This window comes from Bombina bombina, chromosome 4 (assembly GCF_027579735.1).
Source record: "Bombina bombina isolate aBomBom1 chromosome 4, aBomBom1.pri, whole genome shotgun sequence".
Lineage (NCBI taxonomy): Eukaryota > Metazoa > Chordata > Amphibia > Anura > Bombinatoridae > Bombina > Bombina bombina.
Window position 1 is genome coordinate 188,708,860 of NC_069502.1, and position 24,667 is coordinate 188,733,526.

Genomic DNA, 24,667 nt, shown 5'->3' on the forward strand with positions numbered 1-24,667 from the left:
CTGAACCAATAGGATTTCAGATGATGGTTTTTAAATCAGGGAACTGCTAGACCGTTTTAAGCAGGCTAGGAGTAAGGCAACAGCCGAAACCGGTCAGCCTTTTTTCATCTGTTTGACTATTATATATGTATGTTCTTACCCAGGGGTTAAGATACCCTTCATGTTCTAATAAAGTTAATGTTTTATCCATATACCTGGTGCTCCTGTTATACATTTTTTCTGAAGCTTAGCTTATCATTTGGCCAAACAGTGAGCACAGGATTTGGATACTAACTGCGGTTGGTGACCTAGCGGCACACTGCATTGGACTGTCTTTTCTTCCAAGGGATTCAGGTGGACGTTTTTCATGGCCCCAAAAGTAAAACTAGTGGGCAGAAAATAGGATACCTGGATTACATGGCTTATCTGTTCACATTAACACTGGATACAGCATCCGAATCTGAGGAAGCATTTCACCAAGAGACTGAATAGTGGTGAGTCCGTCATTTTTTTCTATTTATTCTACATACGGATGTCTGGGAGTGGTCCCTTGTGAATAATAATATTGTGGGGGTTGTTTTGGGGAACACCGTCACATTTCTATCTCTACAAACAGCCTAACTTTTGCAGTGGCCTTACAAGGACTTATTTATAAGTTACCTTTAACAATTAAGACTCTTTACATTTCTATGAATAACAGTGCATACACCTTAACCATTCCCCTATTGCACTTCACAATAGCTATTAAATAGTTAAGAACTATTTAATAGCTAAAATAGTTAAAATAATTACAAATGTACCTGTAAAATAAATCCTAACCTAAGTTACAATTAAACCTAACACTACACTATCAATAAATTAATTAAATAAAATACCTATAATTATCTACAATTAAACCTAACACTACACTATCAATAAATAAATTAAATACAATTCCTACAAATAAATACAATGAAATAAACTAACTAAAGTACAAAAAATAAAAAAGAACTAAGTTACAAAAAATAAAAAAATATTTACAAACATTAGAAATATATTACAACAATTTAAAACTAATTACACCTACTCTAAGCCCCCTAATAAAATAACAAAGCCCCCCAAAATAAAAAAAAATGCCCTACCCTATTCTAAATTACTAAAGTTCAAAGCTCTTTTACCTTACCAGCCCTGAACAGGGCCCTTTGCGGGGCATGCCCCAAGAAGTTCAGCTCTTTTGCCTGTAAAAAAAAACATACAATACCCCCCCCCCCCCAAAATTACAACCCACCACCCACATACCCCTAATCTAACCCAAACCCCCCTTAAATAAACCTAACACTAAGCCCCTGATGATCTCCCTACCTTGAGTCGTCTTCACCCAGCCGAGCCAAATTCTTCATCCAAGCGGAGCAAGAAGAGGTCCTCCATCCGGTAGAAGTCTTCATCCAAGCGGGGCAGAAGAGGTCTTCCATCCGATTGAAGTCTTCATCCAAGAGGCATCTTCTATCGTCATCCATCCGGAGCGGAGCGGTAGCATCCTGAAGACCTCCGACGCGGAACATCCATCCTGGCTGACGACTGAACGACGAATGATGGTTCCTTTAAATGACGTCATCCAAGATGGCGTCCCTCGAATTCCGATTGGCTGATAGGATTCTATCAGCCAATCGGAATTAAGGTAGGAATATTCTGATTGGCTGATGGAATCAGCCAATCAGAATCAAGTTCAATCCGATTGGCTGATCCAATCAGCCAATCAGATTGAGCTTGCATTCTATTGGCTGATCGGAACAGCCAATAGAATGCGAGCTCAATCTGATTGGCTGATTGGCTGTACTTTAGTTTATGGGTGTTAGTGTACTTTAGAGCACAGTAGTTAAGAGCTTTATGAACCGGCGTTAGCCCAGAAAGCTCTTAACTACTGACTTTTTTCTGCGGCTGGAGTTTTGTCGTTAGATTTCTAATGCTCACTTCAGACACGACTCTAAATACCGGAGTTAGAAAGATCCCACTGAAAAGATAGGATACGCAATTGACGTAAGGGGATCTGCGGTATGGAAAAGTCGCGGCTGAAAAGTGAGCGTTAGACCCTTTTTTGACTGACTCCAAATACCGGCGGTAGCCTAAAACCAGCGTTAGGAGCCTCTAATGCTGGTTTTCACGGCTACCGCCAAACTCCAAATCTAGGCCTTAGTGTTTTTAGATAGTAAATTAATAGAAATAATAATCTGGCTATCATATAGAGTACTGTGCAAAAGTCTTAGGCCACCATTTGATTTTATTTTTGTTTTAGCAATGGTATGATGACCATAAATAATTATTTCTCAGTCTCTTTATTAGAATACAACCAGAAAATACAGGATATTAGTATGCAGTATTTAGTGTGACCTCGCCTTACAATTCTGGCTCTTGTAAACCTAAATTGAATGGAAACCTAATTAATGTCGTTGCTAACACCTCTATTTGTCCTACTATTTCATGTCAAAATGACTTCTGGGAAAAAGGTCTATTACACCAGGTTTGTGCAAGACATGCTTGAGCATTACATACACATGTGGTATGAGCTTTATTCACTGGAAGCTTGCTTACAAGACCAACTTTTAATAACATCATTCCATTCAACATGCCAAAGATCACAGAATTTGACAGACATAAAATCATACTTTTGCATCAGCAAGGCCACTCTCAAAGGGAAATCAGCAAACCGACTTGCTATTCAAGACGTGGTATTCAAGCTCTTTTAAAGAAAGGTCAAGGACAAAAAAGGACTGGAAGGCCATGAAAACTTTCAAAATCTGATGAGAAGTTTCTCAGAGTTTCTTCTTTGAGAGACCAGAAGAAGTCCAGCAACGACCTGGCTCAGCATCTGGCAGCTTCATCAGGATGCCAAGTTGTCCCTTCTGCAGTCTGAAAAAGCTGGATCAGGAATAGTCTTTGTGGAAGGGTAGCAGCCAGGAAACCGCTTTTTTTGGGAAGGGGAACAGGGTGAAAAGGCTAAGATATGCTAAAGCTCACAAAGATTGGAATGATGATCAGTGGAAAATAGTATTATGGAGTGACAAATCCAAGTTTGAAATTTTTGGGTCCAATCATCAATAATATGTGAGAAGAAGAGTTGGAGAGATGGAAGAATAAGTGCTTGTGGCCTTCAGTGAAACATGGTGGAGGGTCTGTCCTGGTTTTAATTAATCATGCCATTCATTCTGGAAAGCGCATGATTGGGAATGGTCTCATTTTTCAGCATGATAACAATCCCTAGCACACTGCTAATTCATTGAAATCATATTTGGAGAGAAAAACAGCTGATAAAACACTGACAGTCATGGACTGGCCTCTACAGAGTCCAGACCTCAATATTATAGAGCTAATATGGGATCACCTGGACAGAGAAATAAATAAAAGATAACCTAAATCTAAAGAAGAACTCTGGGAAGTGCTGAAAGAAGCCTTTAGCCTGACGAAGCCATTTTTTGTATTTTATGTTTGTATCTTAATAAAGAGACCACAAATAAATATGGATGGTCAATAAAAGTTTGCTAAAACAACAAATCTAATAGTGGCCTAAGACTTTTGCACAGTACTGTATATGTAGCTTAACAAAAGTAGCTACACTGTACCAAGAATATGGGTTATACTGAAAGTACCTCAGTGAAATCTTATGTTAATATGAGCAAGATATGTATCTGCGGAACTGTACTGTTTATCAGACCGCATGTAGATTCGTCAGTGTGTTTATATAAAAGTCTCTTTTTGAGTTAAATAACAAATGGGGTGGATTGCATAGTAATTAGAGCCATATTGAATGGAGGTTCCATAGAAACTATCCATTGATCTTGTGCAGATCGGTATGTAACCACGCCCCAAACTACCAATTAGTAATTGAACGGATTGTGTTTCAGTGTAAGCCGGATAAGCTGTTAGTGGCTGGATGGGTTCTGGACTTGGAGAAATCCAGACAGCAGGCTGTTGTAGTTAGCAAGGCGGTGTCTTACTTTGAGCCGGCTGCTTACATCCCGTACAAGGTAAGATACGGTCTGTTAGAATCCACACTTAACCTCAGTGCAATTTAAGATTTCTCCTTTCACAGCATGTCTCATAATTGATCCTCAGACCAGCTATAGAGTTTGGTTGTGAGTGCAGCATAAGCAAAGTTCCCATAAGCTGAATAGATAACTTCAGAGGTAGAAAGTGAATGCTTCCTCTAATGTGTTGGAAAGTTTAAAGGAAGAGTTCTTAATTAAAGGTACCTAGCAGTCATGACATTACAATACCTTTAGAAAATAGTACTTATGTTAAGGATCCTATGGATAGCAAATTAGAGTTCTTTTACAGAAAGGCCTTCCTTCAAGCTGGTATTTGTTTACACCTATATTAGTATTGTTTGTGTTTCAGCAGCCCCTACTCTTTGGTGTGACAATTTATCTGATCAGATGGTTCTACTGAGGAAGATATTCATTGTTGCTTGAATCTTATACAGTCAGTAAATACATTTATCTTTAACCCCTTAGTGACCAGAGCACTTTTCCATTTTCTGTCCGTTTGGGACCAAGGCTATTTTTACATTTCTGCAGTGTTTGTGTTTAGCTGAAATTTTCCTCTTACTCATTTACTGTACCCACACATATTATATACCGTTTTTCTCGCCATTAAATGGACATTCTAAAAATACCATTATTTTCATCATATCTTATCATTTACTATAAAAAAAATTATAAAATATGAGGAAAAATGGAAAAAAACACACTTTTTCTAACTTTGAACCCCAAAATCTGTTACATATCTACAACCACCAAAAAAACACCCATGCTAAATAGTTTCTAAATTTTGTCCTGAGTTTAGAAATACCCAATGTTTACATGTTCTTTGCTTTTTTTGTAACTTATAGGGCCATAAATACAAGTAGCACTTTGCTATTTTCAAAACATATTTTTTTCAAAATTAGCGCTAGTTACATTGGGACACTGATATCTTTCAGGAATCCCTGAATATCCATTGACATATATATATTTTTTTTTAGAAGACATCCCAAAGTATTGATCTAGGCCCATTTTGGTATATTTCATGCCACCATTTCACCGCCAAATGCGATCAAATACAAAAAATTGTTCACTTTTTCACAAATTTTTTCACAAACTTTCAGTTTCTCACTGAAATTATTTACAAACTGCTTGTGCAATTATGGCATAAATGGTTGTAAATTCTTCTCTGGGATCCCCTTTGTTCAGAAATAGCAGACATGTATGGCTTTGGCATTGCTTTTTGGTAATTAGAAGGCCGCTAAATGCCACTGCGCACCACACGTGTATTATGCCCAGCAGTGAAGGGGTTAATTAGGGAGCATGTAAGGAGCTTTTTGGGGTATTTTTAGCTTTAGTGTAGTGTAGTAGACAACCCCAAGTATTGATCTAGGCCCATTTTGGTATATTTCATGCCACCATTTCACCGCCAAATGCGATCAAATTAAAAAAAACATTACATTTTTCACAATTTTAGGTTTGTCACTGAAATCATTTACAAACAGCTTGTGCAATTATGGCACAAATGGTTGTAAATGCTTCTCTGGGATCCCCTTTGTTCAGAAATAGCAGACATATATGACTTTGGCGTTGCTTTTTGGTAATTAGAATGCTGCTAAATGGCGCTGCGCATCACACGTGTATTATGGCTAGCAGTGAAGGGGTTAATTAGGTAGCTTGTAGGGAGCTTGCAGGGTTAATTTTAGCTTTAGTGTAGAGATCAGCCTCCCACCTGAAACATCAGACCCCCTGATCCCTCCCAAACATCTCTCTTCCCTCCCCTACCCCACAAATGTCCCCGCCATCTTAAGTACTGGCAGAAACTCTGCCAGTACTAAAATAAAAGGAAAATGTGTGCATTTTTGTGCATTTTGTTTTAGCATATTTACATATGCTTCTGTGTAGGATCCCCCTTAGCCCCCAACCTCACTGATCCCCCACCCAACAGCTCTCTAACCCTCCCCCTCTGACTTAATGTGCGCCATCTTGGGTACTGGCAGCTGTCTGCCAGTACCCATTTTAGTGAAAATATGTGTTTTTATTTAAAAAATTTCCTTTTTCTGTAGTGTAGCTTCCCCCCCCCCAATACCAACCCCCCACCCCTTCCAGATCGCTTAAATGCTTTATTTTTAAAATGTTTATTTCATTTTTTTAATACACTTACTCTTTACTTTTTTTCTGTAGTGTAGCGGTTCCCACCCGCTCCCGCCCCGTGCACGCGCCCGCCCGCCACCCACCGTGCACGCGCGCGCGCCCGTGCGCGCCCCGAAGGCTCCGCCCCCGATCCCACCCCCCTCCACCTTCCAGATCACACCGATGGCCGCCCACCCGCCTCCCAAGTCGGCTCCCACCCACCAACGATACCGGCCATCGATGTCCGGTGCAGAGAGGGCCACAGAGTGGCTCTCTCTGCATCGGATGGCCAGAAAGTGTTATTGCAGGATGCCTCGATGTCGAGGCATCACTGCAATAACCGGAAAGCAGCTGGAAGCGAGCAGGATCGCTTCCAGCTGCTTTCCAGACTGAGGACGTGCAGGGTACGTCCTCAGGCGTTAACTGCCTTTTTTTAGAGGACGTACCCTGCACGTCCTCGGTCATTAAGGGGTTAATGATATCATTTACATTATCAAATCAAATGTTAAAAACATGGTGTTGTTTTGGACAAGGAGACCCTTGTGTCTCAGATCCTGGTCTACTGACTTGTTCTCAGAACCTAGACTTCTATATCTTGCCTTTAAAGGAAAGATCTTATTTGGGCCTGATCTAGATGCTATAATTTCCACTCTAACTGGATTTCTTCCTCAAGACAAAATATCAGAGAAGAATAGACCTCCATATAATTTTCTTTCTTTTGGTCAATCAATGAACCATAGATCCTCCTCCTCTTCTCAAAATTGGGATTCTTCCAAGCCTGCCTGGGAATCTGACTCTTCCCAAAACAAGGCTATGCAATCAAAAAGCCTTCTTCCTCTTCTAAATCAGCAGGAATGTGCAGCCCCTGATCTAGATTAAACCTTTTTTTAGAGAGTGTGGTCTCAATCTGTACAGGATCCTTGGGAGCTAAGCATAATTTCTCAAGGATACAGAATGGGTTTCAGATAAACGCATCCCTGGCAAAGAACCTTGTAAAGCTCAAGCCTTTATCCATTGTGTTTAGGAACTGGAACTCATAGGCGTAATAGTTCTGAAGGCTGTAGAAACCTTAATTCAGGCTAGAAAGATGGTTTCTAAAAAATTATATCAAAAGATTTGTAAGGTTTTCTCTTTTAGTGTGTTAAGTATGGCTTAAGTTGGCATTCTTTTAGAATTCCAGTGATTACACCTATTGTTCCTCCTTGGAATCTACAGTCTTAGAATCTTTCAAGTTTCTCCCTTGGAACAAATGCACCTTTTGGTCATCAAGTATCTTTCTTGAATGATTTTGTTTCTGCTAGGAATTTTATCAGCTAAAAGAGTGTCCGAGTAGTCAGTTCTTTCTTATGGTTCTCCTTATCTTATTTTTCACCAAGATAAATCTGTTTTAAGAACAAAAATTATATTTCTTACCTAAGGTTGTCTCCTCTAATAATATTAGTCAGGAGATTAATCCTAAAATTTTAAAAGAAAAAAATCTTCATAATTTGGATGTGGTAAGAGCTTTTTCTTTCCTAAGATATGTTGAGTCCACAGTTTGATTAATTACTGTTGGGAATATCACTCCTGGCCAGCAGGAGGAGGCAAAGAGCACCACAGTTAAACTGTTAAGTATCACTCCTTTACCCACAACCCCTAGTCATTCTCTTTGCCTTCAGTGCATGGAGGAGGTGAAGTTTAGGTGTCTGAAGAAAATGTTTGATTTCATCTAAAGCAATTTTTGAGGTATAGCCGTATTCCACGTCATTCCTTGCAGTCGGGTAGTGGTGGCTTTAAAGCAGTTAGGAAATTGTAAAGAGGTACTTACTGAGTTTTCCTAACAATTGCTACGCTAGTTTAGAAAGCCAGAGTTGGCTACTCTGTTCTTTCTTTTTCAAAGGTCTCTGTGAAGAACTATGTCTTCTCATACCTTGTAACTGTCTACATGCCGGACAGTGGAGCAGGTAAGTGCTTTTTCTTCCAGTTGGGGAGACCATGCACTTAACAAATTAAAAGACACTTCTCTTTTATTGGGACATAGATAATCCTGTTGTATGGGTTACACGGGGGCATGAAGCAGGCACTGTAGCATGTGTGAGACTAATATTTAAACTCTTTTAAAAAGAAAGGGTAAAATGTTTTTATTAGGCTTTATTTTCTGACACATATTTTCTTGATTAAACAATACAAGTTTAAACTGAAGGTAAGGCTGAATTTTCTATTTCAGCAGCTTATTAATTTCCCCTTTGCTTTAAAATAAACCGATGCAACATTTTAAATGGTTATTTCTGGTATTCAGTGTACCAGGAAGCTATTTTTAGTGCCTCTCTATGTTGCAGCAGTAACTTGAGCTCGGCAGTTGCGGTCACATGATTGGCTTTACTTCATAACGTTTCTTTTTTTTTTTTTTATATTTATTTATAACCAACAGTGTACACAGATACATAAAAAAAAAGAAAACAATGCTTTCCTTAACTCTTTAGCCACGCAGGGCAGAATAATCATCAAAGTATAACAAAAATACAGAGACAAAGGAAAGAATTTCCATATATCTTAACAATTTAACCTGACCTCCTTTATAAGGTACACTCCTGGGATTTATATTTTAATAATAAAAAAATAAAAGAGAAAGAGAGAGAAAAAAAAAAAAAAAAAAGGAGCGATTTAAAGAAATAGATCCCTCCTCCCCTCTCTCTCTCCCACCTCCCCGGCCCCTATCTCTCAGAGGAGATACTGTCTCCAAAATTCAGGATATCTATCTGATAATATTAATTCTAGAAAATCCGCTGACTTGCGGAAGTATTTCAGTATTTGCAGCTGTATCTCTTCGGGCTGGGCTAAGATAACTATATCCCACTTTTCCAAAAATCTCTTTAATTTTATCCCGGGATTGAATTGCTCCACCAGAATCTGCTGCTGGATAGTACTATGACAGAAGCTATAGTAGGAACATGTCTTTCTTTCCATTTCCTAAGGCACATTTGTCTAACCAATAATATTACTGTATTAATCAGGGCCCTATTCTCAATCTGTTCCTGAACCAGAAAGAATATATACATAGGATTAAGTACTATTTTAGTGGGTAGATGCCTATTTAGCCAGTATTCTACTTGTTTCCACAATTTAATTGCCTTTGGACATGCATAAAAGAGATGGAATAAATCTGCGGCTGGGAAACTACATCTAAAACAAAGACTATCTCCTTTCCACTTAGAAAGTCTATTTGGAGTTAGATACGCTCTATTTAGCAACTTCAAATGGGATTCTTTCATTGCGATATTGTTTGTGAAATAGGTTATCTTGGCAAAGCTATTTTGGAAATATTCTAGCTCGATATCAGGCAGATCTCGTTTCCATATACTGAAAAGACTGTTGACCCTAATCTCTGACTCTTTAACTAATAGTAGTTTGTAGATATGAGAAATTGAATGATCTCCCCTATGGAATCTGTTAATAATAATATCTAGTGGTCTGAGAGATTAGATGTCCCCGTCTACCACTTCCCGATTATAATAAAAATGCCTAATCTGTAAATAGGCAAAAAAGGATCTTTTATCAATATTAAATTCTCTACTTAGAGATTCAAAGGTTTTTATATGATTGGAGAGTGGGTCTACCGTCATCATCAGATTCAAGTCATTTGCTGACCATTGCTTAAAGGCAGCGAATGTATAGCCACTTTCAAAATCCGGGTTTCCTATGATAGGTAAAAATTTAGAGAGGGTATGTTTAATATCTAGTTGTTTACATATTTTATGCCATGCTATAATTACATTGTAGATAGTATATTTTAATGTCAAGTCTTTAATCTTTAAATAATTGGCTACATGCAATAACGCTTTAGGCGAATAGGGAAACATTATATTTTCTTCTACCTCAGAACTAGTGACCAAGTTGGCAGAGGTTAGCCAGTCTAGGGCTATTTTGGCAAGGCATGCCAAGTTGTAATTAATTAGATTTGGAAAAGCAAAACCACCCATTTCTTTCAGGTGCATTAACCTTGATAATGCTATACGGGTTTTTTTGGAGGCCCATAAAAAACGGGAACATCCTGCATTAAATTTCTGCACATCAGCCTTACGTAATAGGCAAGGGACGTTCTGTATTACGTACAGAATTTTTGGAAATATTCGCATTTTGATTAGGGCGATCCTAGCTGATAGTGAAATGGGTAATCTACTCCATCTTTGAATCTCGGCATGACATTTGCTCCATATGTGAGAGAAATTTAAATCATACCATTCATCTGGGTTCCTGGATAGATTTATTCCTAAATATTTGATATATTTATCTGCAGGCTTGAAAGCATTCTCAACAAGGCTCTTTTTATTTTTTATTATCCATAGAATTTCTGATTTAGATAAATTAATGCTGTAGCCAGTAAATTTGCTAAATTCTGATATCATATCTACTAGTACAGGTATATTTTTGGACGAATTTCCTATATAAAATAGAATATTATCCGCATACAATGATAATGTCACCTTCTGCTGTTTAATTTTTATACCCTCTAGAATTTCTCTGCTCTTAATAGTTAAGGGCTCAATCGCCAAATTGAAGAGTAAGGGTGAGATAGGACATCCCTGTCTGGTACCTTTAGACAGGGTAATAGAGGGAGAGAGAATGTTATTAATACTGAGATATGAGATAGGGTTTTGATATAGTACAGAAATATACTTGTAAAAATGTCCCGAAAAAACAAATTTATTTAGCGCTGTCAATAAATGGTCCCATAGGACAGAGTCAAAGGCCTTTTCTGCATCGACCATTATTATGGCGAAGTCTTGATTCCTATCTGACCCTGTCCTATGGGAGGCAAGAGTATGTTCGATAATCATCATGGCTTTCCTTATATTTTTTTGTGCTGTTCTGCCTGGTATAAACCCAGTTTGATCCGGATGGATGATGTCTACTATAATTTATTTAAGACGTGATGCTAATATATTTGCTAGAATTTTATAGTCGCAATTAAGTAGCGAGATAGGTCTATATGAATCCATACAGTTTGGGTCCTTATCTTTCTTTAATATCAATGTAATATTTGAGGCAGAAAAAGTCTGAGAGGGACTAAAATCTGATAAAAAGTAACAATTAAACAACTTAGTCAGAGTAGGAATAATTTCCACTGAGAGTATTTTGTAAAATTCACTGGGTAATTGGTCAGGGCCTGGTGCCTTCCCCTGCGCTGCCTCTTTGATAGCCTTGGAAATTTCTTCTGCTGAAATTTCTTCATTCATTGTATTCAACTGAGCTAGCGATATTTTGGGTACTTTAATATCTTTCCAGAATCCATTCTTCGCTTCTTGATTTACTTCTGAAGCAGAGTAGAGTCTCTGATAAAATAAATGAAATTGCCTCACAATATCATTTGGATTATTGTATTTCTGCCCTTTAGACAAAATTGATCCAATATAATTATTTTTCCTCTTACTTTTTGAAATATTAGCCAAGAATTTCACTGTTTTAGGGGAAAAGACACCATAGTTAGCTTTATTTTTCAAATCTTGTTGAAGTTGGTTTTGCATTAAGAATGTCTCTCTCTCTCTTTTAGCCTTCTGATAGTTCGCCCAATTGGACGTATCGGGATTGTCAATATATTTTATAAATTTATTTTTAAGATAATTAGTTAGTTGTAATTCCCTCTCTCTCAACTTCCTCTTTCTTTTGACCATATAAGCTTTTATTTCTCCTCTAAAGAAGGCCTTAGCGGCTTCCCAAAATATTTCTGTCATAACGTTTCTAAAGAAAAAGTTGTTTATTAAAAAAAATTTTTTTACTTTTCTCACATTATCATGAATTTTTTCCTTGGCTTATTTTAATTGAATATTCAAAGCTTTGAAACTTATCTGTACAAGGTTATTTACTGTTTCACAACATGTCTGATATGGAGCAAGAGCCTGCTCTCATGAATTCATGCTTATTATGTTTAGATGCACAAATTGCAGCTTCTATGCAATTTTGTTCTTCCTGTATCAAGAAAACCTTGCAAAATAAAGGTAACATTTTTGAGCCTAATGTCTCTCAGGATGATGCTGTTAAAATAACACCTCAGCTTTCTCCTGCTACATCCCAAGCCTCAATGGGGTCACATGCAGTGCCCTGCGGTTTCTCTATAACTCCTAGCGGAGTTTATTTAAAGCAGAAATTGCTGCCCATGTATCTTCAGCGGTATCTGCGGCATTTGCTGCCATTCCCAGATTACAGGGAAAATATAAGAGGAAATCTAGAAATTCAGAAAGTAAGGTGCCTGTCCTCAGTTCTGCTTCCCAAGTTGCCCTTTCTCATAAGTCTGATGTGGAAGATACATCGGGACTTTCAGAGAGTGATTCAGACAGTATAGTTCCTTTTTCTGAGACTGAGGTGGTATCCTTCAGATTCAAGCTTGAACACCTTTGTGTATTGTTAAAGGAGGTTTTAGCTACTTTAGATGACTCCGATACCCCTGTCGTTGTCACTTTTAAGAAATCTAGTAAACTTAATAGTTTCTTTGATGAACCTTCCACTTCGGAGGTTCTTCCTGTGCCGGACCCTGCTAGGGAGATTATCTCACAGGAATAGGAAAAACCAGGGGTGTCTTTTTTCCCCGTCTCCCATTTTTAAAAAATGTTTCCTGTCAAGGACTCCATTAAAGACCCTTGGTATACTGTACCCAGAGTTCAAGGGGCCATTTCCACTCTGGCTAAGAGAACCACTATTCCTATTGAGGATTGCTGCTCTTTTAATGATCCGATGGACAAGAAGCTGGAGGCTTATTTGAAAACGATTTATGTTTATCAAGGTCTCCAATTGCAACCTGCGATGTGTATTGCCACCATGACTAGTGCGGCATCTTATTGGTTTGATGCCTTGTCTGATTCTCTTCAAGAGAGACTTCCTTGGATGAAATTCAAGATAGGATTAAAGCTCTTAAGTTGGCCAATTCCTTTATTGCAGATGCCAGTTTACAGGCTGTTAGACTAGGAGCTAAAACTTCTAGTTTCGCTGTCCTAGCCTGCAGGGCGTTATGGTTGATATCCTGGGTTGTGGACGTTTCCTCTAAAGTCAAGCTTCTGGTGATTTCTTACAAGGGCAAAACCTTGTTTGGACCCGGTTTGGCAGAAATTATCTCTGATATTACGGGTGGAAAAGGGTCTTTTCTACCTCAAGATAAGAAGAATAGGCCTAAAGGACGTCAGAGTAATTTTCGTTCCTTTCATAATTTCAGAGGAAAGCCTTCCCCTTCTTCTTCCAAGAAGAAACAATCCAAGTCTTCTTGGAAACCCAATCAGTATTGGAACAAGGGGAAACAATCAAAGAAACCCGCAGCTGATTCCAAATCACCATGAAGGGTTTGCCCCCGATCCGGGATCAGATCAGGTGGGGAACAGACTTTCTCAGTTCTCTCAAGCCTGGATATGAGATGTACCAGATCCCTGGACTGTAGACATAGTATCCCAGGGTTACAAATTTGAATTTAAGACTTTTCCTGCCAGAGGCAGATTCCTTCTCTCAAGATTATCTACATACCAGATAGAGAGAGGTGTTTTTGACATGTATACAACATCTTTCCTCCCTGGGAGTGATAGTTCCTGTTCCAGTGCAGGAACATGGTCTCCTGTTCTACTCCAACCTATTTGTGGTTCCCAAAAAAGAGGGAACTTTCTGTCCCATTCTAGACTTGAAGAGTCAAAAACAAGTTTCTCAAAGTTCCATCCTTCAAGATGGATACTATACGCTCCATTCTTCCTTTAGTGCAAGAGGGTCAGTTCATAACAACCATAGACCTAAAGGATGTGTATCTTCATGTTCATATTCACAGGGACCATCACAGATTCCTGAGATTTGCCTTTCTGGACAAACATTTCCAGTTTGTGGCCCTTCCATTTGGTCTAGCCATGGCTCCCAAAATTCTTTCAAAGGTTCTGGGGGCTCTTTTCGGCAATGATCTACTCTCCTGGAATTGCTGTGGCACCCTACCTGGATGACATATTGGTTCAGGCGCCATCTTTTCAACTAGCAAAATCTAACACAGAGATATTGTTGTCTTTTTTTTGTTCCCACGGATGGAATGTGAATCTGGAAAAAAGCTCCCTTTCCCATGCTACAAGAGTAGTGTTCTTAGGGACCATAATAGATTCTCTATTGATTAAGATTTTTCCAACAGAGGTCAGGAAAATCAAAATAATTTCCTCTTGCCTCTCTTCAGTGGCTCAATGTATGGAGGTTATCAGTCTGATGGTGGCTTCCTTGGACATCATTCCTTTTGCTCGATTCCATTTGAGAGCTCTCCAGTTGTGCATGCTCAGACAATGGAATGGCGACCATGCGGATCTATCTCAGAGAATAGAGTTAGATAAGTCATCAAGGGATTCTCTCCCGTGGTGGATTTCTCAGAAACATCTGTCTCAGGGCACATGCTTTCAGAGATCTTCCTGGGTGATCGTGACCATGGACGCCAGCCTGCTGGGCTGGGGAGCAGTCTGGAAATTGTTAAAAGCTCAGGACCTTTGGACTCAGGAGGAGTCTGCTCTTCCCATCAACATCTTGGAGTTGAGGGTGATTTACAATGCTCTGTTGGCTTGGCCTCAGCCCAGTTTATCAGGTTCCAGTCAGACAACATAACCTCTGTGGCTTACATCAATCACCAGGGAGGAACTCAGAGTTTCTTTAGCCATGAAGGAGGTTACTCGGATTTTTCAGTGGGCGAGACCCACAATTGCTGTCTATCGGCCATCCACATTCCAGGAGTAGACAACTGGGAAGCAAATTTTCTGAGCAGACAGACCTTTCACCCCGGGGAGTGGGAACTCCATCTGGAGGTGTTTTCCAGCTTAGTCCTCAAATGGGGGATGCCAGAGTTAGATCTGATGGTATCCCATCAGAACGCCAAGCTTCTAAGGTACGGTTCAAGGTCAGGAGGTCTGCAGGCCGTTCTGATAGATGCTCTGGCGGTTCCTTGGGTTTTCAGGTTGGCATACCTGTTTCCTCCATTTGCTCTCCTTCCACGAGTCATTGCTCGTATCAAACAGGAGTGGGCATCAGTGATTCTAATAGCCCCTGGTTTGCAGACCTAGTGGAGATGTCATCTCTCCCACCTTGGAGACTACCTCTGACAAAGGACCTCTTGATTCAGGGTCCCTTCTTTCATCCAAATCTCTTTTCTCTGAAGCTGACTTCTTGGAGATTGAACGCTTAATTCTGTCTAAGCGTGTTTTTTCTGAGTCGGTCATTGAGACCATGATTCAGGCTTGCAAGCCTGTTACTAGAAAGATTTACCATAAGATATGGCGCAAATATCTTTATTGGTGTGAATCCAAGAGCTACTTTTGGAGTAGAATTAGAATTCCTAGAATTTTATCTTTTCTACAGGAAGGCCTGGAGAAGGGATTGTCAATCAGTACCCTGAAGGGTCAGATTTCTGCTTTATCAGTTTTGCTACATAAACGTTTGGTGGATGTGCCAGATGTTCAATCGTTTTGTCAGGCCTTGGTCAAAATCAGGCCTGTCTTTAAGTCTGTTGCTCCTCCTTGGAGCCTTAACATTGTTTTTAAAGTTTTATAGCTGGCTCCGTTTGAGCCATTGCATTCCATAGACATTAAGTTGTTATCTTGGAAGGTTTTGTTTCTTGTTGCTATCTCTTCTTCTCAAGGAGTTTCAGAACTCTCAGCTCTGCAGTGTGATTTCCCCTTATCTTATTTTTCATGCTGATAAGGCGGTTTTTCGTACTAAGTTAGGTTTCCTTCCTAAGGTTGTTTCTAATAGAAATATCAATCAGGTAATTGTTGATCACTTTCTGTGTCCTAATCCTTCTTCTTTCAAAGAACATTTGTTACACAATTTGGATGTTGCACGTGCTCTTAAATTCTTCTTACAGGCGACTAAGGATTTTCGCCAGTCCTCTGCCCTCTTTGTCTGTTTCTCTGGGAAATTTAAAGGTCAGAAAGCTACTGCTACTACTCTTTCTTTTTGGTCACAAAGTATAATTCGTTTGGCTTATGAGCCTCCTGAGAGAATTAGGACTCATTCCACAAGAGGTGTTTCCTCATCTTGGGCTTTCAAAAATAAAGCTTCTGTGGAACAAATTTGCAAGGCTGCAACTTGGTCTTTTCTACATACTTTTTTCAAAATTTTACAAATTTGATACTTTTGCCTCGGCTGAGGCTTCTTTTGGGAGAAAGGTTCTTCAAGCGGTGGTGCCTTCTGTTAAGGACTGCCTGTCTTGTCCCTCCCTATTTATCCGTGTCCTCTAGCTTGAGTATTGGTTCCCAACAGTAATTACTTAAGCCGTGGACTCACCATATATTTGGAAAGAAAAACTAAATTTATGCTTACCTGATAAATTTTTTTATTTCCGGATATGGTGGGTCCACGGCCCCACCCTTTATTTTAAGACAGTTGTTCTTTTTACTATAACCTCAGGCACCTCTACACCTTGTTTTACTCCTTTTTCTCCATTTCCCTTCGGTCGAATGACTTGGGGTTGTGGGTAAGGGAGTGATATTTAACTGTGGTGCTCTTTGCCTCCTCCTGCTGGCCAGGAGTGATATTCCCAACAGTAATTACTCAAGCCATATTTATTTATTTCCATATCAGGAAAGAAAGAAATTTATCAGGTAAGCATAAATTTAGTTTTTTATCTGCAAGTTACCAAAGATTTTAGAAAGACCTCTAGTCTGTTAAGTTATTTTTCTGGTCCTCGTAAAGGCCAAATGGACTCAGCTGTTATCTTAGCTTTTTGGCTGAAACTTCTGATTCACAAGGCTTATTTGGAGGCGGGTAAGTCTCATACAAAACTCATTACACCCCATTCTACCGAATCTGTTTCTACTTCCTTGGATTTCAAGAATCAGGCTTACATTAACATATTTGCAAGGCAGCAACATGATCATCCTTACATACTTCTCTAAATTCTGCTTTTTTGATGTTTTTTTAATTACCGTACTTTTTATTAAGAGATGTAAAATGAACGCAATATACAAATATTCTCCATATGGTCTTCCATAATACAAGATTTGATTTGTAGATCTCTCGGCAAGAACATTTTTGAATTAAATAGTAATACTCAGGTTAATGATAAACCACTGTCCAACACAAAAGAATTATATAAATGCGGTGAAAATGTTTACAAGTATAGATGATTTTTTTTGAGCAAACCAGAGCGGAAACAATAATATGTCTCCGTTTTTATAACATATATCAAAATAACTAAACAAAACAAATAAGTGCACAACAAAATAATAATAAATCATTTTTTGTAAGTGCTATTGAAAGCATTGGGAAAACAGAGTCAAAAAGCTAGGCTCCCAATAGAAAATATATAAATGTTAACCTTGGTTATTGTACTATTGAGCCTCAAATACTAGGTTCTAGGGCATTATGTAGTAAATATAAGTTCTACTCTACCTGCTTCATAACACTGTAAAGAATAATAACCTATCTTGTTATACCGTTTATGAGCATTAAATGTTAAAGGGATATGAAACCCTGAATTTTTTCTTTCATGATTAAGATAGAACATGTAATTTTTTTTTAAACCTTTTATTTGTTAACCAACAGTTGGCATAATTAAGCATTGATACAAACAAAAAAAGAAAGAAAAAAAACACATGATCAAAATCTTCAAGTGTTCATGCATAATTACAAAACATATTGTGATGCATAACAAAAATCAATATAGAGTGTGCAGAACATCTTGACCCAAAACATTGAAATCCATCTTATAATACATGCTCATTGTTGGGGTTTTCCTTATTTTCACAGGTACAAAAACAAAACAACTACCACACAAACAAACAAACATCAAAAAAAAAGGGGGGGGAAAGGGGGGGGGGGGAGGGAAGTGAAAAAATGGGCCAAGGGAAGGAAGAGGAAGGGGGACCTGGGAAGGGGGAGGAAGACAAGGAGTGAAGGAAAGGAGGGGAGGGAGGGAAGGGACAGGACCCTCTCTCACCTCCCCCACAAGGAGCCAAAAGTTGAAAAGAAGGGAGGAAGGGAAAGAGGGGGCCATCCCAAGGAGGTTTCAAGAGACATCTCAGTCCCTCTACTTTATTTGGTCATTACCAGACACCCAGCAGCACCAGTTCCGAGTTTCTGAAAGGGAATATTAGGTCGTTCATTTCTGTGGGAGGTAATGACGATGAAGATTGACCATTTACCAAAGAATTGTTTAATATCTGATTCGTTGTCAAGATTATTGTCTCTTTGTTCTAACAAACATTCGCCTAGATTTAGAGTTCTGCGGCCAAAGGGGTGCGTTAGCTACGCGCGCTTTTTTCTCGCCGCACCTTTTAAATACCGCTGGTATTTAGAGTTCACAGAATGGCTGCGTTAGGCTCCAAAAAAGGAGCCTATAGCATATTTACCGTAACTTCAACTCTCGATACCAGCGGTGCTTACGGACGCGGCCAGCTTCAAAAACGTGCTAGTGCACGATTCCCCCATAGAAAACAATGGGGCTGTTTGAGCTGAAAAAAAACACCTGCAACAAAGTCGCGTTCAGCTCCTAACGCAGCCCCATTGTTGTCTATGTGGAAACACTTCCTACGTCTGCACCTAACACTCTAACATGTACCCCGAGTCTAAGCACCCCTAACCTTACACTTATTAACCCCTAATCTGCCGCCCCCGCTATTGCTGACCCCTGCATATTATTTTTAACCCCTAATCTGCCGCTCCGTACACCCCCGCCACTTACATTATCCCTATGTACCCATAATCTGCTGCCCTAACATCGCCGACCCCTATATTATATTTAGTAACCCCTAATCTGCCGCCCCCAACGTCGCCTCCATCTAACTACACTTATTAACCCCTAATCTGCCGACCGGACCTGAGCGCTACTATAATAAATGTATTAACCCCTAATCCGCCTCACTCCCGTCTCAATAACCCTATAATAAATAGTATTAACCCCTAATCTGCCTTCCCTAACATTGCCGACACCTAACTTCAAGTATTAACCCCTAATCTGCCGACAGGAGCTCACCGCTACTCTAATAAATTTATTAACCCCTAAAGCTAAGTCTAACTTTAACCCTAACACCCCCCTAAATTAAATATAATTTAAATTTAACGAAATAAATTAACTCTTATTAAATAAATGATTCCTATTTAAAGCTAAATACTTACCTGTAAAATAAACCCTAATATAGCTACAATATAAATTATAATTATATTATAGCTATTTAAGGATTTATATTTATTTTACAGGTAACTTTGTATTTATTTTAACCAGGTACAATAGCTATTAAATAGTTAAGAACTATTTAATAGCTAAAATAGTTAAAATAATTACAAAATTACCTGTAAAATAAATCCTAACCTAAGTTACAATTAAACCTAACACTACACTATCAATAAATAAATTAAATAAAATACCTACAATTACCTACAATTAAACCTAACACTACACTATCAATACATTAATTAAATACAATACCTACAAATAACTACAATTAAATAAACTAACTAAAGTACAAAAAAAAGAACTAAGTTACAAAAAATAAAAAAATATTTAAAAACATTAGAAAAATATTACAACAATTTTAAACTAATTACACCTACTCTAAGCCCCCTAATGAAATTACAAAGCCCCCCAAAATAAAAAAAATGCCCTACCCTATTCTAAATTAAAAAGTTCAAAGCTCTTTTACCTTACCAGCCTGTAGAAACTGATTTGCAGGCTTTTTTATAAAATAGTTTTACAACATACATTAATTTTATTGTTTTTTAATATTAAGTGTCACTATTATTAGTATTTTTAAGATATATATATTTATATTTATTATATGTAATTTTCATATACATGTTTATGCATTTTTCAGTATATATAATATTTTAATACTTGAATATTGGTCGATGTATTCATAGCATATTCTTATTAACTTATTTATTTATAGTCTTGTTTCTATACTGTATGGTATTATTAGTATGCCCATTTTATTAATTAATATGTACATGCTTATCGTATTTATTATTGTAATATCCCAAAGAAAGTATTGTTATTTCCTTTTTATGTCTCTTTTAACTCAGATATCCAACATTGCCGTCATTTACCCCATGTGATTGGTCAAATAAGTGGGTGTGTGCATTTACACTCCCCTTTATAGAGCCTCTCCTCCCTCTTCACCTATCACTCTTGAGAAAGTCACGCCGAGACGTGACGAAACGCGTAGAGACCCGCTCCACCCCTGAGCCATCCGTTCCTGTGAAGCCGCCCCAGCTCTAAGTCTGCAGCTACGAGTCTGGAGGTATAAGAGCAGAGGAACGTTACCACATAGCCGCTTTCTTTAATCTGCTTGCCCCATATTCCAGTGTTGAATCACAGGTACAATTACCACTGTTGTTCATGTCTGATGCCTTTGCATGAACTTCGTTTGGAGACACTTTTAACGGACATATTTTGACAACCGGGCTGTGTTTTGGAAAGCATTGGAGGGACACGCCAACTTTGACATCCTTGGGATACAGAAGGAGGCTGACATGAGACGATAAGTCTTGGGTGTTTTTGTTGCATATATGCTGAATTTTAACTTTTATCTTGTGAGTGGCCATTTGTCGTGTGTGTTATATTAAAACTGTTATTACTCTGCATTTGAGTCTGCGCTCCTCTCTTCTCTATTTTCAGAGAAAAACGTGTTTTGCAATCAAGGTCTGTGGAATCACCTGTTCCAGAGGAGCTGCTGGAATCTTTTGCCTTATTCATATGATCTTTTTAGAACAAGTATAAAGAACTTTCCTTGCATTTATATCACTGGACATTTTGCTATTTGTATTTATATTTTATACAATAACATTTGGTATGTTTTACATATGATATTCAATTTATAATTTCCAGGATCATTGCGCTGCTTTGGTGTGTGTGTGCAAACACTCCCCAATTCTTTGTGTTATACCTTACCAGCCCTGAACAGGGCCCTTTGCGGGGCATGCCCCAAGAAATTCAGCTCTTTTGCCTGTAAAAAAATACATACAATACCCCCCCCAACATTACAACCCACCACCCACATACCCCTAATCTAACCCAAACCCCCCTTACATAAACCTAACACTAAGCCCCTGAAGATCTTCCTACCTTATCTTCACCTCACCGGGTATCACCGATCGGTCCTGGCTCCAAAATCTTCATCCAACCCAAGCGGGGGCTGGCGATCCATAATCCTGCGGCTGAAGAGGTCCAGAAGAGGCTCCAAAGTCTTCATCCTATCCGGGAAGAAGAGGCGATCCAGACCGGCAACCATCTTGATCAAAGCGGCATCTTCTATCTTCATCCGATGAGGAACGGCTCCATCGTGAAGACCTCCAGCGCGGATCAATCTTCTTCCGACGACGTCCAACTGAAGAATGACGGTTCCTTTAAGGGACGTCATCCAAGATGGCGTCCCTCGAATTCCGATTCCTAAATTTATATAGAATTTTTTGGGTATATTAGTTTTCATTTAGTGTTTATACAATGGAAACTAGTGCACCTTCACTTACAACTTTTGGTATTAATGAAAATAGATCTAAACGCCAACGTGCACAAAATTTACTTACTAGCACTGCTACAATTGTAACTACTGAGGATCCTATACATATCTTCAGAGAATTAGAAAAAGTATTATTAAAAGATGCTAAGGAGTGGCAGGACTTAGTGTTATTAGACAATTACATCCTACACAATGTACCCAGGGGCCTTAGAATACCCAGGGGCCTTAGAATTTTCAAGTTCCCGGCATTTAACTTAGACGAAGTTGAGTACCAGACAGAGTGGGAACAAATTTTACATAACTGCTCTATAGCATTAATCAAACTTTTAATCAAATATAGGGAATCTAAGCTCGAGAAACTCAAAACTGACATTGATAATTTAAAATTTAATAATCAAAATCAAACCATATGAACATATACAGAAATGGCAAGAAATGAATAGCAATATTCAAAATAGAGTTGACACTTTTTCCAAAGAACTAGAGTCATCTAAGGCAAAAAAGTTACAACGAGATCTAGAAGATTTTAGGACCGATAAGGTCTATTCATACAAAAAGAATACAGGACCTCATAGAGGACAAGCCCTAGGGGATGAATCTACACCTAATTCTGATCTTACAGGGACAAAAACTTCAGGATATTGCAAAAACAAAAATGAAGGACCAGTCTATAACAAAATAGTGAATGGAGTTATTAATAGTGATAGGAACTATACACATGGTCACAACCATAATAGTCATCAACAAGAGAGAAATACTAATAAAGAAAAACAACATGTTATGACTGGTTCGACGAATAACTCCCATCAGAATTTTCATTTAGAAAATAGGTATACTGCACTAGAAACACAGCCACAATCCCCTCATTGGAATAAACAAGGGGCAAAACCTAGATGGAAGAGTCCCCACTATGGTGGAAATCCATCCCCTAGACAAAATTACCATAATCGTTCACATAATGGTAACTATCACAACAAAGTCAAACAGAACTTTAATTATCCTCCATCTACTCATAACCCTTCTTTTTTAGGGGTTCCCCCATGGAGACAACAGGGAGGGGGGGGAGATAGTACCCTTATTATCCATCCCTCCTCCACTAAGTCAGAGAAATCCAAAAAGACCTTACGAAGAGGAAAATTCAGAGGGAGTAGAGGGGGACACAAACAGAGAAAAAAGAAACAAAGAGATATGGAATTAAAACAAGGGGTTAAAATGATATTTAACTTATCTGACTCTGAAATGAACTTGTTAGCCAAAGGTATGAACTTTGCACCTACTAGTGGTCCCAATCACTTTGATTTGTATATAGATTTCCAACGATTCATTCGAAATCTCACACTAAAAAGGTATTATCCGATCAGCCAATCAGATTGAGCTCGCATTCTATTGGCTGATCGGAACAGATTGAGCTCGCTGATCGGAACAGCCAATAGAATGCGAGCTCAATCTGATTGGCTGATCGGATCAGCCAATCGGATTGAACTTGATTCTGATTGGCTGATTCCATCAGCCAATCAGAATTTTCCTACCTTAATTCCGATTGGCTGATAGAATCCTGGATGGCGTCCCTTAAAGGAACCGTCATTCTTCAGTTGGACGTCGTCGGAAGAAGATTGATCCACGCTGGAGGTCTTCACGATGGAGCCGTTCCTCATCGGATGAAGATAGAAGATGCCGCTTGGATCAAGATGGTTGCCGGTCTGGATCGCCTCTTCTTCCCGGATAGGATGAAGACTTTGGAGCCTCTTCTGGACCTCTTCAGCCGCAGGATTATGGATCGCCAGCCCCCGCTTGGGTTGGATGAAGATTTTGGAGCCAGGACCGATCGGTGATACCCGGTGAGGTGAAGATAAGGTAGGAAGATCTTCAGGGGCTTAGTGTTAGGTTTATTTAAGGGGGGTTTGGGTTAGATTAGGGGTATGTGGGTGGTGGGTTGTAATGTTGGGGGGGGGGGTATTGTATGTGTTTTTTTACAGGCAAAAGAGCTGAATTTCTTGGGGCATGCCCCGCAAAGGGCCCTGTTCAGGGCTGGTAAGGTAAAAGAGCTTTGAACTTTTTTAATTTAGAATAGGGTAGGGCATTTTTTTATTTTGGGGGGCTTTGTAATTTCATTAGGGGGCTTAGAGTAGGTGTAATTAGTTTAAAATTGTTGTAATATTTTTCTAATGTTTGTAAATATTTTTTTATTTTTTGTAACTTAGTTCTTTTTTTATTTTTTATACTTTAGTTAGTTTATTTAATTGAAGTTATTTGTAGGTATTGTATTTAATTAATGTATTGATAGTGTAGTGTTAGGTTTAATTGTAGGTAATTGTAGTTATTTCATTTAATTTATTTATTGATAGTGTAGTGTTAGGTTTAATTGTAACTTAGGTTAGGATTTATTTTACAGGTAATGTTGTAATTATTTTAACTATTTTAGCTATTAAATAGTTCTATTGTACCTGGTTAAAATAAATACAAAGTTACCTGTAAAATAAATATAAATCCTAAAATAGCTATAATATAATTATAATATATATTGTAGCTATATTAGGGTTTATTTTACAGGTAAGTATTTAGCTTTAAATAGGAATAATTTATTTAATAAGAGTTAATTTATTTCGTTAGATTTAAATTATATTTAATTTAGGGGGGTGTTAGGGTTAGGGTTAGACTTAGCTTTAGGGGTTAATCCATTTATTACAGTAGCGGCGAGATTCGGTCGGCAGATTAGGGGTTAGTAATTGAAGTTAGGTGTCGCGATGTTAGGGAGGGCAGATTAGGGGTTAATACTATTTATTATAGGGTTATTGAGGTGGGAGTGAGGCAGATTAGGGGTTAATAACTTTATTATAGTAGCGCTCAGGTCCGCTCGGCAGATTAGGGGTTAATAAGTGTAGGCAGGTGGAGGCGACGTTGAGGGGGGCAGATTAGGGGTTAATAAATATAATATAAGGGTCGGCGGTGTTAGGGGCAGCAGATTAGGGGTACATAAGGATAACGTAGGTAGCGGCGCTTTGCGGTCGGCAGATTAGGGGTTAATTATTGTAGGTAGCTGGCGGCGACGTTGTGGGGGGCAGGTTAGGGGTTAATAAATATAATATAGGGGTCGGCGGTGTTAGGGGCAGCAGATTAGGGGTACATAAGTATAAC